A 6025-nucleotide genomic window follows, 5' to 3' on the forward strand; every position below is an offset into this window, starting at 1 on the left:
TGTAGTGCCACAATTTTGGTTAAAAATAAATCACAATTGTATTCCCTTATTCGTATGACTTTTTCTAAATTCTTAAAACATCTAAGTGATTTCTATAACTGTACCTTAAAGCTGTGCATTGTAAAGTAGTTTCTTTCACTCAGAATTAAAGTAGAAATGTGCAGCTTCAAGATGGTACCAAATTTGCCACAATCCAAACAGTAGATTTGATGCAGTAATTTTTTTAATATTGGTAAAATTGCCCGGTTTCTAGGGACGGGTGCATAAAATAGGCCTGGTACAGAGAGTGTTAATAAACTGCAGAACCGTTGCTTCCAACTTTCACGTTGCTTCACGACCGTGAGAACAATATATGAGAGGTAGGATTCGTATAGATGCGCCTTCTGCTCGCCCCACAGGCGAATGGAACACAGAAGGAAATGGCTATCAGTTCAGAAACTGAATCTGCCCTGAAGAAACGTATATGTTCCGCAGCTAAGAAAAGCTGTACAAAATTAGCTGCATTATAAACGTCAACAGGACGCTCACACCTCTCTCTCTCTCTCTCTCTCTCGTGCCCATTTACGGTCTTAATTCAGCCCTCGTACTGAAAGAACCAGACTTTTCATTCATCAGTTAATAAACAGTTTACCAAAATCACACGTTGTTTAAATGTTCTGAATGCTCTCTCAAATAGCGTGCACATCATCACTTTTGAACGCCACGTTTGCGATTATGAATGCGTGAAACATCAAGCACAATTTAAACCACCGGAAGAAAGTGTTCATCCTCATTGAAAAATAGGAAATTTTCGTAGACGCCATCCACGAACGGCCACGAACATTCACTGATATATCAAATTCTCCGAAAAACCACTGTAACTCAATCCACGCCAAACTGTCTACAGCACCGGGCTTCGTGACCTTTCACCACACGAGCTGACCACGGACTCCCCGGCTCGTGAAATCCGTCTCCCAGAACCAAAGCGCGCGAGATATGTCTCCTCTGATTGGCCCAGTGGCACAGTGGCCACTCAGCTTAATATTTCGGTTCACAAAAGTCGGTACTGCTGTCCTCTTTGCAATAATCGCTGTTCCGATATGAGTTTAGATGAGATTACACAGTAACACTTTCCTCGAAAGGAAACAAAAGAATATACTTAATTGCCTGAAGCATTAAACCAAGTTTTATATTTGTACAACAACAAAAACTTGCTGCTTACAGTTAGTATTTTGCCCCCATCTATGTGACTCACATCAAGGCCGAACCATCGGGTTCCTGCGCTCACTCACATTCTTAGTTATTCAGTTTCAATCATTCCTACTTCACATACATTTCGCACACATCCCCTGATTCACTAAGACAGCGCAACAGATCGCAATTGTATACGACATATTGGATAAAGAATTACTTTCTGTAAATTGAGAATATTGAGTAATCTACACTGTTAAATATAACACAGTTTAATTAACTATTTTGGTGACAACTGAGCTTAAGTTGTCATCTGCTGTACTTTTAGAAACATGTTGAAGTGTCTGATGTGGAATGTAAAGTTGTAAATTTTAGCTATCTAGGTGATTTTGTTGTCGAATTAAGTCAGGTGATGCTGAGGGAATTAGGAAATGAGACACTTAAAGTAGTAAAGGAGTTTTGCTATTTGGGGAGCAAAATAACTGATGATGGTCTAAGTAGAGAGGATATCAAATGTAGACTGGCAATGGCAAGGAAAGCGTTTCTGAAGAAGAGAAATTTGTTAACATCGAGTATTTATTTAGAAGTCAGGAAGTCGTTTCTGAAAGTATTTGTATGGAGTGTAACCATGTATGGAAGTGAAACATGGACGATAACTAGTTTGGACAAGAAGAGAATAGAAGCTTTCGAAATGTGGCGCTACAGAAGAACGCTGAAGATTAGATGGGTAGATCATATAACTAATGAGGAGGTATTGAATAGGATTGGGGAGAAGAGAAGTTTGTGGCACAACTTGACTAGAAGAAGGGATCGGTTGGTAGGACATATTCTGAGGCATCAAGGGATCACCAATTTAGTATTGCAGGGCAGCGCGGAGGGTAAAAATGGTAGAGGGAGACCAAGAGATGAATATACAAGACAGATTCAGAAGGATGTAGGTTGCAGTAGGTACTGGGAGATGAAGAAGCTTGCACAGGATAGAGTAGCATGGAGAGCTGCATCAAACCAGTCTCAGGACTGAAGACCACAACAACAACAACAACAACAGGTGATTTTGAATATTTTGCGAATTATTTCAAATAACAGAGTCGTAAAACAGTGGTCAGCTCACGTCGTGAAAGGTCACGTAGCCCGGTACTCTATGCGCTTTCGCGAAGATTGAGTTCGTGTTTTTCCGGAGAATTTGATTTATCAGTGAATGTTCATGATCGTTCGTGGATGGCTACGAAAATTTTCAGCTTTTCGAAAGGCTCTATAAAAATTTCATACCGCCTGCTTTACAGTGTCCGTAGATGTATAAAGATTCCAGTCCGAAAGAAGAACATGTAGAAGAAAACCACTTCCCCGCACGAGCGTACATAGTGAAGACCAGAAATAGCCGGTAATGGAGATCGCTGTTCTCGCTGCAAGGCGGAGAAACCGGTTTTGGAGTGCGCGCACTCGACGAGTCAGCCGAAAGTAAACTCTTGATTCGCGCGCCAATTAGGCGCTGTGTGGAGGCACTCCCGCACGCTGAAGCAAGGAGTGAGTGAGCTGCCTGCGAGAGCCTACACCCGCACAGGCCCACAGCTGACAGGCACTGAGAAACAAGTGAGGCTGGCTGGCGTGAGCGAGGCGCCAGGGACTGCCTCAATGATACCGTTACGTAGGGTGTCTTGCGCAGCGAACATTCCAGCTTCTAAATATATACAACTTCCGGTATGTCTGACTCTTTAGTGGTGGAGTAGAAAACGCACATCTACGATCCCTTCCGAGCTAATTGACGTAAACGCGACGAACAGGTATGAGGAGGAATAAGGACATATACCATAACCTTATATCCAACGGCGTTCTAAGACAGAAAAAAGTAAAGTTGGATGACAGTAAATTCTTTTATCAAACGCAAAATTTCATGGAATCTGCGGAACACAAAAAAGACGGCACCACTGCCTCTGAAAATCTTTTGGCTCCTGAGAATCGACAGCTTATTTTAAATCAAATCACAGTGAAGAATTTTATTCGGAATTATTGAAACTGACGGAGTATTACTTAGCAATTCCAGGCCCAGACCCCAACCATGAAATGGCTTTCTCTTTCATAAACGCACAGTGGCCACAGGAACGCAATAGACTGTAAACTGACGCGATCACAAACATGATGTTCTTGTTTTGTAATTTTAAATTGTTGTGTCACAGTTCTACGACATGATTTATACGAAAAGCAACGTTCTTGATTACGAAGGTCGAAGTGACAAATATTAATTCGTAACTACAGATTGTTCTGAAACTTCCTGGCAGATTAAACCTGTGTGCCCGACCGAGACTCGAACTCTGGACCTTTGCCTCCCGCGGGCAAGTGCTCTACCACCTGAGCCACCGAAGCACGACTCACGCCCGGTCCTCACAGCTCTACTTCTGCCAATATCTTGTCTCCTACCTTCCAAACTTTACAGAAGCTCTCCTGCAAAGGTCCCGAGATCGAGTCTCGGTCGGGCACACAGTTTTAATCTGCCAGGGAGTTTCATATCAGCGCACACTCCGCTGCAGGGTGAAAATCTCATTCTACAGATTGTTCTTTCTTCGTAAGTGTAACAAATTACCAGTTTTCTGGCCGGCCGAAGTGGCCGTGCGGTTAAAGGCGCTGCAGTCTAGAACCACAAGACCGCTACGGTCGCAGGTTCGAATCCTGCCTCGGGCATGGATGTTTGTGATGTCCTTAGGTTAGTTAGGTTTAACTAGTTCTAAGTTCTAGGGGACTAATGACCTCAGCAGTTGAGTCCCATAGTGCTCAGAGCCATTTGAACCAGTTTTCTGACAGACGATTATCTTAAAAGAACACTGAGCAATTAATAATACTGAGCACTTAGTTGCTATCGTAGTAGCCAAATTATAAGGCTGTCTACTGATTGTTGTTTTATTTTATGTACTTTGAGGTTTAACTCAGTAAAAACTAACTAATTACGCTTAAACGATTGAAAATAGCCAAATCACTACTTCCATGTAAACCGATAGTCCGGCAAAATGTCCGGCCAAACTTAACTCAGAGTCCGTCTTTCCTATTTCAGGACCTGGCAGTTCTCAGCGTTACTGAAAAAGAGCGCAGTTCACTCTTGTTCATAAAAAGAGTAAAATACCGGATGGTCAAAATCAAAGGCCGACACAGCTGACGTCCGTGTGTTGCAATGTCCACGAGCATATTCTGAGATTAAAAATTACATTCGTATCTGGAAAAAAAAAAACGAACTCTCTCACAGAAGAAGCACGAACCACAGCTTGCTTTATACACTCATCTCAAAAAGGTGAGCTGGTAGATTTCGGATGCTTAGATTTCCAGACGGCATTCGATACTATACTACATCGCCCTCTACTAATCACGATGTAGACATACGGAATATCTTTGCAGATACGTGACTTTCTCGATGAATATTTGACAGCAAGCACGTTATGCTGCAATACGAATAGCCAACACGAACAAAAGCAACATCGAGTGTTCATGAAGTGGCGTAACAGAATATCTAATGATGGAATTAAGGCGTTCACAACCGGATAACATTGCTGCTGGTAAACATATACTACTATAATTGGTGGTCCACGAAACTCTTCTGATCGTAACGTTTCGTCCAGGACTGCGCTGGACATCTTCGCTGAGTCTTGACGACTGATAGGTCGGACGTCTGAGAGTGACATTCATATTGTAGAAGAAGGGGCGTGGCCGCAGTCACGCGTGATAAGCAGAGATGATCCTTGTCAAAGATAAAACTTAACCGTCGATCGTCGTTTTGTTAGAGATAAAAACTGTTTAGTGATTCTGAAGAGCTGCTGTCCATATATCGCTTAGTTTCTCATCTTTCCTATTAAAATTATCCCTATGTTTATACAGGGTGGTCCACTGATCGTGACCGGGCCAAATATCTCACGAAATAAGCGTCAAACGAAAAAACTACAAAGAACGAAATTTCTCTAGCTTGAAGAGGGAAACCATATGGCGCTGTGGTTGGCCCGCTAGATGGCGCTGCCATCAACTGCGTTTTTTTCTTTAAATAGGAACCCCCCATTTTTTATTACATATTCGTGTAATACGTAAAGAAACATGAATGTTTTAGTTGGACCACTTTTTTCACTTTGTGATAGATGGCGCTGTAATAGTCACAAACGTATAAATACGTGGTATCACGTAACATTCCGCCAGTGCGAACGGTATTTGCTTCGTGATACATTACCCGTGTTAAAATGGACCGTTTACCAATTGCGGAAAAGGTCGATATCGTGTTCATGTATGGCTATTGTGATCGAAGTGCGCAACGGGCGTGTGCTGTGTATGCTGCTCGGTATCCTGGACGACATCAAACAGAGTTTGACAGAATCCATTTTGCTTTGGGATGAAAAAGGTGGAGGACCGCTGGACCAAGAGTATAGGAGGCTATGTCGAGAAGTACGGTGAGTTGTTTACGAAATATTTTTTGTCGCGTTTTACCTGTCGCGCCAACGTCGGAATACACACGGTTGCAGAGGCCCACGTTCAACCATGTGTCGCGAACGGTGTGCTGTGAAACACTTGCGCATTGCACCAGCATTGTACTATTCCATCAGATAAATTAGAGATCGCCGCCTATCCTGCATTACAGAGTGTGTCTGGCCCCACTTCAACGTTGTGAGATGAGTCGTGGGCGTCGGACACACATTACGGGCTACTCGCGGTGTCGCCACCCTTTATCCACTTGTCACGGGCTGTTGACGACAGTAGCACGCGGAAATTCGACCAGTTGAACAGTTTCCGAAATGCTCGCTCCAGGGCGCCAGTCAGTGAGAATATGCCAGTCGTCAAAGTCTGTTATGTCAGAGGATTTGCGGGCGGTGTCGTCGCTAGAACGACTGCC

The sequence above is a fragment of the Schistocerca americana genome, chromosome 5 (assembly GCF_021461395.2).
Source record: "Schistocerca americana isolate TAMUIC-IGC-003095 chromosome 5, iqSchAmer2.1, whole genome shotgun sequence".
Taxonomy (NCBI): domain Eukaryota; kingdom Metazoa; phylum Arthropoda; class Insecta; order Orthoptera; family Acrididae; genus Schistocerca; species Schistocerca americana.